Genomic DNA, 11779 nt, shown 5'->3' with positions numbered 1-11779 from the left:
ACACTCATCTTTTAGTCTAACTGTTTGTCTTTTCATTCACCTTGAGAAAAGAGATTTTTGTCAGACATTAAAACACTTTTTTCTCTTTTTGGTAAACATGTCCACAGGAAACTTAACCTTCTAAAAGACAGTCAATTCCCTAATTAAGCATTTTCTCCCTCTCTCATCAGCAACAGTGAAAACATATCAGGACATATTCCCTGTACAAGATGCCTGGCAATGGCAGTTTCTCTTTCCAAGTCCCCTGGACAAATTCAGTAACTGCAGTAAGGATGTGAGGGATAACACCTGAGGCCCCTCTGGCCTTGCAACCTGAGATGTCTGTTCTCTTGGCAAAGTTTTCCATCTGCTCCCTGTGATCACAGAGAGAACAGAGGGAAGCACACAGTGGAAGTGAACCATCACTTATACCCTGCATGAGACTCCACTTCCAAATTAGGAGAAAAACAAGGGGGAAAATAGGAGTAATAAATAAATTGGCAAGCAGGTGCCTGGCAGGACAGATGGACATGGGCAGCCTGGGAGCTTCATGATTTGGTGCTGGAAGGGGGAAGAGCTTTGGTGGTTTGCAAATCTGGATTTTCACCTACAGCCTCCAGTAAAATCACCTTCAAATCTTGGGAAAGCAGCCTCAAGTCTTCAAGTCTTTAAAGTTATTCACTGTTTATCCACAGCCATGTGGTGGAGCAAAGCCTCCTTTCAGAAGCCCAAAAAGAAGAACTTGGCATCAAAGCCTCCCTATTCCTGCAAGAGAGGAGATTATGACCATACAGCTTTGGAGTTGAATCCACTTCTTGGAAGATTCATATTCCTAGACCAAGGTGAATCTTCACATTCTAGGCCTACTTGTACTCAAAGTTGAGGTCTCTCAGAGACATAACATGGACAAAATTTAGGTCAAAACAATATAAATGAAAGTTATTCAGTGGCCTGTAATATACTCATGGAGAAGATCCATAACTTTTAAAGAATTTTAAAAGAAAACCTCAAAGGCTAATAAGGCCTCTCCACCTGAGCTCTCTGACTTCTGATTTTTATCAGTCCCCATGCCAGATTCCTCACTCTGTGCATAAATAATCTCCTTGCAAAAGAGCAGTTAACATTCTTGACACTAATTCCACGGTATTATTTTTGAGGGAAATGTACTTGCTGCAATAATGAGATGACCTAAGACAATTTTTAATTTTTTTTAACAGCATAAAGAAAGCCTAGCTATCCAGTCCCAGATACAGCAGGACTGAAGACAACTCAAGGGGCTGTGTTGTTTTCCAGTTCTGTCAGTGTGAATGTGCTGGAGTGATTTACAGACCTTCCACACAGAGCAAAAAGGTGGGTACATACCCAGAGGGGAGAAACATGGATATCACAGCTGCCAGGACTTGGCTCCTGTTTGCAGGTTGAGGAAGGGACTCAGAGCACCCTGACAGCCTGAATCAGGTTTCTGACAAAGTCTTTATTAAGTGCTAAACATCTGCTGTTCTATTGTATTTGCAGGGACCCCCGTGGCAGGGAGGAATGATGAATCTGACTCCATGTTCCCAAAAAGCTAATTTATTATTTTATTATACTATATTATATTAAAGAATACTAAACTAAACTATACTAAAGAATACAGAAAGGATACTTACTGAATGCTAAAAAGATAATAATGAAAACTCGTGACTCTCTCCAGAGTCCCGACACAACTTGGCCCCAATTGGCCAAAGAGTCAAAACCACTCACACCAGAATCCAATGAAACAATCCCCTGTGGGTAAACAATCTCCAAACACATTCCACATGAGCAAAACACAGGAGAAGCAAATGAGATAAGAATTGTTTTCCTTTTCTGTGAAGTTTCTCAGCTTCCCAGGAGAAAAATCCTGGGCAAAGGGATTTTTTCAAAGAATGTGGATGCCACACTGGTTTCCAAACACCTCCCAGATCCAAGGGTTGTGTGATGAGAACTTCAGCCACAGCATTTGGCTTTGATCAGGTCAGCAAAGGCTTTTACCACCCACATAGTGAATAATTGATTCAGCTGATTTGAGCAGCACAGAAACAACCCTCCTCCTGTTCCTGCATCACCTGCACAGGCTTTCCAAGCCCTGGGATTGCTTATTTTCCATGTCTTCCTAATTTTGCTTTCAGGTGAAAGGCTTGCCTGTGCTGTCAATCACTCCTTCATTCTTGTGGTCCTGGCGAGGGGAAACCTGCTGCATTTTATGAGGCTCTGGTAAATCTCCCAAAGTCTGAGGGTTTTATCAGCTTCTGTGCTTCATCTTGTCAGTGATCTCATCCTTTTATCTTGTCCCATTCCCTTCCTGAGAGAACTTCAGCCTTCAGAAGTGCCCTGATCCCACCTTTCCCTCAGTTCTGCCTAAACTCAGCTCAGACTAAACTCTCTTGGTTCAGTCTGGTCAGGGATGCTGTTCACCTCTGATGCAGGGGCAAATGGTGCCTGGATCTCAGCAGATGAGGGGATTGCTATCAGTCTCTGCCTTGTGCCTTTATCCAGGAGGAGGTTCAGGAACAAGCAGGGAGGGGTTTCTCAGAGCCCTTTACCAAGCTGATTTTGCAGATTGAACCTGTGGGAATCCAGAAAATCAGAGGGTTTTGGTAAAGCTGCAAAAGGCAGGCCACAGAGACAGCAGAACTGTGGTTAGAGCTAAGCAGCAGCCATGAGATAGGTCAGCAGAAAAATTATTTAAACTGTAGAAAAGCGAGGACAAATAGAACAATGATCTCTGTATTAACACTGATCTAGAATAACTCTCTAAGCTACAGAGAAGTTTATCTAGCAAGATATTAGGAAGTTTGAAGCTTAATAATGGAGCTCTGTGCATTGTGTTTTAAGGCTTACAAGCAGGGATTGTATTCTAAATAAGCAAGCATTGTTTTAACCAAAGGTACCTGTGCTTATAGTGGTTGGATGGAACTACTGTCAATGTGCTTTTGCTTTGTGATTGGTCAAAAAACTTATGAAGTGAGTTGTAACATTAAGTTCTTTGTCTGCTGCCTGGGATGTGAGCTGCTGGCATCTTCCCATTGTCATAATCAGGTAATGAGAGTGATGCTGGAAAATAAAACAGCTCAAGGCATGTTCCCAGTGGTCCCATCCCATTGGTGACCTGTACACAGCCCCCTGCTTTACTTATGCTTGTGCATGAATTAAATTCCAGCCCTTCCCCAAGCACACTTTTTACCAGGCGGGTGCAGGGAGCAAGCACAGCCCATTTACAGTATGATTTATGTTGGATTGCCAAGGGAGGCATCCCATGCTCCTCCAAAGCCTTTTATTTCTCACAGCTCTGAGATGAGTTGATTTTAAGCACAGCCATGAAACAAGCATAGTTTGTACTTCTCAAGCACATCCTCAGGGCATCACTACCTAAATCCTCTGGCACCTTTCCAGAGCATATTCCTCTTAACCCCTCCACAGCACCTCCATCTGGGACATTTGAAGGACAGGTGGAGGCAGCAGAGTTTGCTCAAACAGACATGTAAATCTATAGAGGCATAAATATCAAACAGACATGTAATATCTATGGGAGAGGAGGTTATCAACTGCAAATCAAAGGCTATATCAGCACAGTTGTCAATCATAGGAATAAAATTAAATAGGATTATTAATTAGGATTAATTAAATAGGAATTAATAAAATAGGAAGGACTAAAAAACCTTGAGGAACTAGGACAAGTTGAAGTAGAAAGAAGCTCCATATTGCAAGGAGATGATCAGGCACTTGAGGCTTAACAAAACATTTGACCTGTTTTGGGGTGCAAAAGATGAGTGTGTATTGAGGGGAGGGAATGTAAAGGAAAGAATGGCAAGATTTTGGCAAGGGAACTGGGCTGAACCACCATCAGCTCACAGAAAATTTCCTCCTAAGTGGTGGTGTAAACAATAAATTGGTAAACAAATATTGGCAGTGGAGCCAGAGATGCCAACATCAGTGCACGGCCATCGTTGCTACCTCTGCTTTTACACAGCACTGAGATTCCTGCAGTGCTCTCCTTAACTCTTACTGCTGCTGGGATTTGTCTGCCATGTAAATTGTGGCTTGGTGAAACATCATGCCTGTTATTTCTAGGCAAGAGGGGAAAGGAGCACCATGGGATGAGATGCTGAGTGAATTGGCCACAGAGTTTGCCTGGAGATTGTGTTTGGTCACTTCCAATCCTTTCTAGGCTGAGTAATTCACAGTGACCACCACAGCCTCTCCCAATGGGTGCTTATTTATACACAGAAATCATAAAATGATCATAGATACCCTTGGAAGTAGTCAAGGCCAGGGGCCATGAGCAATTTGATCCAGTGGGGGACATCCTTGCCCGTGGGGAAGGGGCTGGAACTAAATGAACTCGATCAGCTCTAGGGTTTTATGTTCATTCAATAATTTTATCCCTCTACACATTTACCTCAAAGGAGCTTGGCATTACTCAAGCAAAAATAATTTTTAAAAGCTACCAGGAGGAAGTCACTCCTTTTGGCTCCAACCTGGATATTTTCTTGAGGACCTGAGAGCCAAATCAGCTGGGGAATACATGGAGCTGCTCTTCTCCCTGGGCTCAGTTTTCTTGATATCACTTCTGAGTTGCCAGTCCTTTTCTGTACACATGCCCTTCTCCAGATCAACCTTCAGGCAGGTGAGATCCCCAGACAGATAATTTTGTGGTGAAATAACTGGATAGTGCAGGGTTCTATAGGTCCCACTGAGAGCAGTGCATGTGTACAGAGCATCACTCATGGAAAAGTGAGGCAGAATTAAGAAAAATCGCTGTAGGAAAATAGGACCAAATTAGCCCAAATTCACAGAAACACTCTATCACAAGAGTATCACAAAGGACAGTTTCACATCTGAAAGGGTTTTTCAATCCACATCTGAAGGGCAGAATAAAAATGTTACAGGTTATTTAATTTGGCCTTTCAAATAGTATAAATTGGCAAGTCAGCCCCAATATTAATCACAAGATAGATGTTAGGTCAGCCTGAGTTCTTTTTGTTGGATTTTTCTACATTTGTGACCATTTTTCTTACGCCATGAGGACTGAAGTTGTGACCATGTTCACAGAGGTCTCAGGTTGAGGGAAGAGATGAGGATCTGACTCCATGTTTCAGAAGGTTTGATTTATTATTTTATGATATATATTACATTAAAACTATACTAAAAGAATAGAAGAAAGGATTTCCTCAGCAGGCCAGCTAAGAATAAAATAGGAAGGAATGATAACAAAGGTTTGTGGCTCAGCTCTCTGTCTGAGCCAGCTGGGCTGTGATTGGCCATTAATTACAAACATCCAACATGGGCCAATCACAGATGCACCTGTTGCATTCCACAGCAGCAGATAATCAATGTTTACATTTTGTTCCTGAGGCCTCCCAGCTTCTCAGGAGGAAAAGTCCTAAGTAAAGGATGTTTCATTAAAGATGTCTGTGACACTGACGTTAAAAAAAAAAAAATCCAAAAAAAAAAAAAAAAAAACCAAAAAAAAAAACCCAAACACTTTTTTTAATGAAGGCTGAAATTCAGAGAGAACCCAAAAATTCCCAGTGCCTGTGGTGCTTGGTAGCCCCCAACACCAGGAGACACATGGTAGAGCTCACAACAATTAAGCCTCTGCAGGGCAGTGCCTCCATCACAGCCCAAGCCCCCATCCTTGGATTATTTCTCTCAGAAATGCTCCTCCTCAAGGTCTCACACTGTGCCCTTTGAGAGTTCATCAGGTTGTGTTGTAGATCATGATACACAATAACAAATAGAATGCTATTTGCCTTATCCCCAGAAGGCTGCTTTTTAACCAGAGAATAATACATTATTTACAGGATTTCTCAGCAACATGTTCAAACATACAGGAAAAGGACTCTTTGAGCACAGTGAGTCCCAGTGTGAATCATCATTCTCTCCAGCTGCTTAATTACTCTGAGATTATGAGTACATATGATGGTCTGCACTTTTATTTATTAAAATATCCATTATTTTTCTTTTATGTGGAGCCAGGGCACACTAGGAGGCCTTCTACAGCTGAGCCCTTTGAGCCTGCAATATGACTTAGGTAAAATATGCCCTCAAACACTTTTGGACCATGATGGATTTAACTGCTAGTGATCCTGGTCTGATCATAAAGTGACTTTGAAATACCATACATCTGAAAAAAAAAAGTCAAAGTGTTTCATGAAACAGGATTTGGGCACATTTAAGTGATGGGGAGGAATGTGTCTTGCTGAGAACAGCACTTTGAAGTTGCTCCCATCTGGATAATGAACGATTAAAGAGCAAATGAGTTAAGCCAAGTTAAATGCATGGATGTGCCCTGAGCACCCAGAGCATTTCAAAAGGGTGGAAGGAGCATCAGATACACATCTGTGCAAAGGAGCATCAGATACACATCTGCACGCCCCCAGTTACTGACAGTGCTCAGAAAAGCCCACGTGAGCACAAAATGGGTGTGTGATCCAACAAACCCATCCACATGGATGGCATGCAGCACATTTGTAGCCCTGGGTTAAGAGATGCATGGTTTGCAGCTGGGAAAAAGGCACATGAAGGCTCCTCTCAGACTGGTGGATGCTACATGGAAATACCACAAGATCTGCTACAAAAGCATTTGCCCAGAGAAAGAAAGTCCTGGTCTTATCCCTGAACACCAGGATGTATTTTCCAGGTGGTGCTGCAGAGAAGGGATCAGGTACATTCCCTGGTCCCTAAATATAAGTGCTGTGTTAATTCTTATCTCCTTTCAAGGCTGTTGCCAATGTGGGAATTGTTGTTCCATCCTTCTCTTGCACCCAGCTCTGTGTTTGCATGAGGGGAGTGCCAAGAGCTTCTTCTTCCATCTCACACAGACAGGACAGATCCATAATCCATGCCCTTGGGGAGGTCAGGGAAGGGATTTCCATTGGGAAACTCCTCCCTGGGTTACACAGCCCTTGATGCAGCAATCAATGCAGCACCCTGAATAGATAATAGGTAATTAATTACAGGGAGGAAAAGGCAGACACTCCTCAGACACCTGTGCTTTTCCTTTCTAAAATCAAGGGAATGGCAGTAAATAAATAAACATATGGAGGAATTGAGGACAGAAAAGGCAAATAATGCCTGCTGATCCCCTGGAGCTCAGGGATTCCCCAATCACCTGCAGAAACACCAACTGAGAGAAAAGCACAGACAAGAAATGACAGCCAATACATTTAGCTCATGAGGAGCTAGATGCAAACTAATGGCATTCCAAATTTGAAAAGCAAATCCTGAGAAAGGATACCAAAGGCCAAATCCTCTTTTTTTCATTACAACAATGTGAGACTGTGTCCAGTAAAAGAGCTGCAAATCCAACACGTTTTTTTAGATCTGGACATTACTGTGTCCCTGTGAGCAGCAGGGGATGCATTAGGAGGTGGCATAATGCTTGTTTGCAGAACTTTTATGGCTAATTGACATTACTGCAGAGCTCCCCAGACAGTCTCTGGCAGCACTGGATGGCTGAGCCATGGAAAAGTGTCTAATGCTGCCTCCTGTGTGGTACCCAAAAGGGAGCCGTGTTTCTGGCAGACTCCAGCAAAGGAGTCGTGGACATAAATATAATTACACCTGTTAAATCTGAGCAAAGACACTTGTAACCAATCTTTCTTCAACCAATATAATTGTCTTACACATTGCATATTTCCTTTAATTTCCACATTCATTTTGAGACAAGCTAAATCCCTAAGGGACCATCAAAGCATCTCATTTAAGAAATATCAATATATACAAAGGAAAGCCTTCCTTTCAACCAGAAAGACCAGCTGCAGAAGCTCAAAAGGGGCTTTTTTTTTGTTTTGTTATTCTCTGTGTTTAGCTCATCCATCCAGGGAAGTAACAGGATGTGAAGACAAATTGCAGGAGAAGGAGAATGTTGTTAATGATTTCCCTTTCAGCTGCTTGCTCAGCTTTACCTTTGCTAGGAAGGATTACCTGTTGCTGACAAAAGATGTCATCTTCACTCAGATTAATTGCACTCAAATTAATTACTGGCATGGACCAAGGCTGGCTGTGTGTAACATTATTTCTGCATGTTAAATCTAAAAGGTTTTAAGAAAAACTTGCTGTAATAGGACAGCACATGGTTTGTCCAGTTAGATACAGAATTTCTGACCCCGTTACTCACATCCAAATAATCTTTTTAATGTGATCTGAACCATGATGCTTGGATTTTCAAGCCTTTTCTTTCTCATTACATCTTCTCCCTTTATGTCTGCTTTTCCTGCTTCCCAGCATGATTCATCACAGCACGTTGCCCCAGGCTTTATTAGGTGACTTGTGGCAGCCCATTTCCCAGCTAAGAGCCCTGCAGGAGCAGTGTTCTGTGCTGCTGAAATTCCATCCCCCTGAAATATGCCACTTTCATGGTTGTATTTCCCCACAGCTTGTGTTGAGTGCCTCACACTCTATAAAATGCTGTAACACCACTGACTTCACCCAAGGCCCAGCAGCAGGCACATGCTGAGGGATGAAGCCAGCTTCAAAAATCCTTTGACCCTTTAAGATTTTGCTGATGCAATGAGGACAACAAACCTCTCTCCATCCACCAAATCTTCCAAGAAAATTCCTGTATGCCGTGCTGGTGCAGCCATCAGGTGGCACAGCCTTAGGCATGCTGCACTGGTGCCACTCCAAAAGGGACAGGACCACAATTCTGCCCCAAGGTTTTGTGACACTGGGGCTGGGATCAGTGTTAGCTCCACCACCTGTGAATTTTCACTGGGCTCAGCACCTGCCTCATTAGCTATGAGAGAATATGAGAAGTGGAGATGAGAAACTAAGGGAACCTTAAGCATTTCCCTCTGCCCATACCCAAACCTGGCACTCAGCAATGTTGCAAGTGCTCATTTGCCACCAGCCCAAGGGACTGCCCTGAGCCAAAGGGCTGAGGGAATTACTGCCCAGCAAGGCTCTGCCTGGAAATCAGGGGAGCAGAGCCAGGGAATCAGATTTCCTCACCTCTAACTGCAATCTGCTTTGAGAGCAAAAGCACCTCTGTATGATGGTGTTCACAGGGGTTTTCAGGGGAGGGAAGAGATGAGAATGTTGACTCCATGTTCAGAAGGCCTGATTTATTATTTTATGATATACATTACATTAAAACTATACTAAAAAGAATAGAAGGAAAGGTTTCATCTCAGAAGGCTGGCTAAGCTAAGATTAGAATAGAAAAGAATGATAACAAAGGCAGCTGCCTCAGACTCTCTGTCTGAGCCATCTCACTGTGATTGGCCATTAATTACATATATCCACATGAGACCAACCACAGATGCACCTGTTGCATTCCACAGCAGCAGATAATCAATGTTTACATTTTGTTCTTGAAGCCTCTCAGCTTCTCAGAAAGAAAGAATTCCAAGAAAAGGATTTTCATAAAAAGATGTCTGTGACACCTCTGGGCCTGGCCAAAGCTCTTTACAGGCTAAACCAAGAGTCCTGAGCTTATAAAAAATGCTCATTGATGGGTATGTAAAGGGTTTTCTTTCACTAGAACTGAGCTTGATGCTTGATAGGACAAAACCAAGAGTTTGGGATCACTGTAAGCAGAACAACTTTGCACACAGGGAGCTGAAATGATTTCTCACACAGCCACAGGGCAAGACACAATGACTATACCCAACAGCTTGGCATTTTCCCTCATCTCCTCTGTCTTAATAAATCAGTAATGTGGAATGCAAAAAGTCCAGAAGGGCCTTGTCAGGTACTCTGAGGGGACCCTGTCCCTGGCTGTGTCCAGCCCAGCCTCACCACCATGGGATGAGCACACCATGACCTTGTGGCTTCTCTGCAGAGCCCCAAACCACAGCCACAACCACGGGGCACTCCTGTTGATGGCTCTGAGCAGAAGCCAGGCACTCACAGCTCCTCCCAGGACCAATCCTGGAGATGGTCAGTCAGAACCGAGGCTGCCATCTTCCTCCAGGGCTTGCTTAGGCAAAGCTCTGTCACATACCTCATGTGCCAAACTGGGGTGTCCCACAACCAAATCCCAGGAGAAGACAGCCATGGACCCGAAGGAAAACAGCAGGATCTGCTTCACAAGCCCCATGATCCCATGTGAGCCTCTTCCTAGAGCTGCCACCACAAACCCAGCTAAACACAAAGCCCCACAATGCCTGATCAATATGTGATCAACCATGCCCAGCTGCTTTGCAGCTCCAAAGGTTTTGTCAATATGCTGGCAAGCAGCAAGAAAGTCAAATCAGTTCAGTTCATACATATTTAAGTCCCATGACCTACATTATCAAGCTCAGGCTTCAAATATTTGTAATGGCACAATTAGCCCCAGGCACGTTACCTCACTAGGATCAGCAACTGTATATATTTATCTACAAATCACACAGAGGGGTATTAAATGTTGCTGTCACTGTTGTCAGGGAAACAAACTTCTTCTAAATTTTTAATTTTTTAATTTACAATGCTGTATTCCAAGCAGGGATAGTCATTAAAATTGTATGAGGATAAAGGGAAAACAAAATCTGGTGTATCTACCTATGGCAGAATTGATGTACACTGTAATTACAGCAGGTTACTGAGGGAAAAATGGAGTTTTCATGCAAGACTGTGGTTATGAATGTTTCTGCACATTACTTATGATTACTGCTGCTTAAGAAGAAAAAATAAGTTATTGTGCATGTGTAAATTCTTGTCAAAAATGGTAGGTTAGAATACACAATTTACCTTGTGTACTGCAATTTTTATGTAAATACCAAGATCATCACCATAAAAATGGTTGCTCAGTAGAGACAGACTTACAATTATATAAATGGTAATTTGTGTAGTAAGATGCAATAACTGATATCCTAATTTCATTCTTTAACAGAATGGGTGGCACAGTGAATGCTCCCTCTTGGAGAAAATATCTTCTAAAGCCTCCAGAGATGGACTATCTTATCTGTTGGGAAAATTGTTGCAAAGTCTTGTCAAGGCATTTCTGTAGAAGCAAAAACAGGCAAAAGTAAGAGGAAAATAAGGTAAGACAGGCAGTCACCAGCCTTACAGACCCTAGAATTATTTGTAATCTATGTTTCACTGAGCAAGAGACAACACATATAAATCTTTTTTGAGTCTTCCAAAAACCTGGATGCCCAAAGATTTACCATCCTCTGCAAATCCAAACTCACAGCCACATTCTCTCCACTTTCCATCTCCTTGTGATAAATCACATCTCATAAAAAAGAGTTTGCTTTTCAAATTAATGTGTGATGTGTGTAGGCAGAAAGTGATGCTGTGTTCCCAGTCCATACTGGAGCAGTGCAGGAAAAGAGGCAAATGCCAGTGCAGAGCTGGGAGAAGAGGTGGGCAGCACTTGTCCCAGGGCTTCCTCACCCTTGGGCTCCTCCTCACCATCTGGCCAGGACTCTTCTTTCCATGCCATGCAGGGAAGGAGCATTTGGCAGCAGAGACAGAAGGGAAGTTTGTTTTCCTGCTTTTCCTGGCCTTGTTTGTGTTACCTGAGCTAATGGCTGGCAAGGAGGGGCTCTCTGGGGTACCCCACGTGGCTGCAGAAATCCTGACTTTGCTTTCCCAAACATGCAAACCATCTGTCAGCAGCTCCCACACTGGGAACGTGGGCAGGGGGGTGCCTTGGAGCCTTTCCCTGCTCCTGTGTCCTGGCATGGCCTCTGGAACAGGGATGTGCCCTTACCCAGCCCTGCACCTGAGCTGGCCCCACGCATGCACATCGCACGGCCAGACTGGATGCTAGGAGATGTGCAGGGGAGCCTGGATAACCCCAGGGCCCTCCTGCAGCCAGGCACTCCACACCAGTCTGCCCAGTCCC

This window comes from Melospiza georgiana, chromosome 3 (genome assembly GCF_028018845.1).
Source record: "Melospiza georgiana isolate bMelGeo1 chromosome 3, bMelGeo1.pri, whole genome shotgun sequence".
NCBI lineage: Eukaryota > Metazoa > Chordata > Aves > Passeriformes > Passerellidae > Melospiza > Melospiza georgiana.
Note: the sequence above shows the minus strand (reverse complement) of the source record.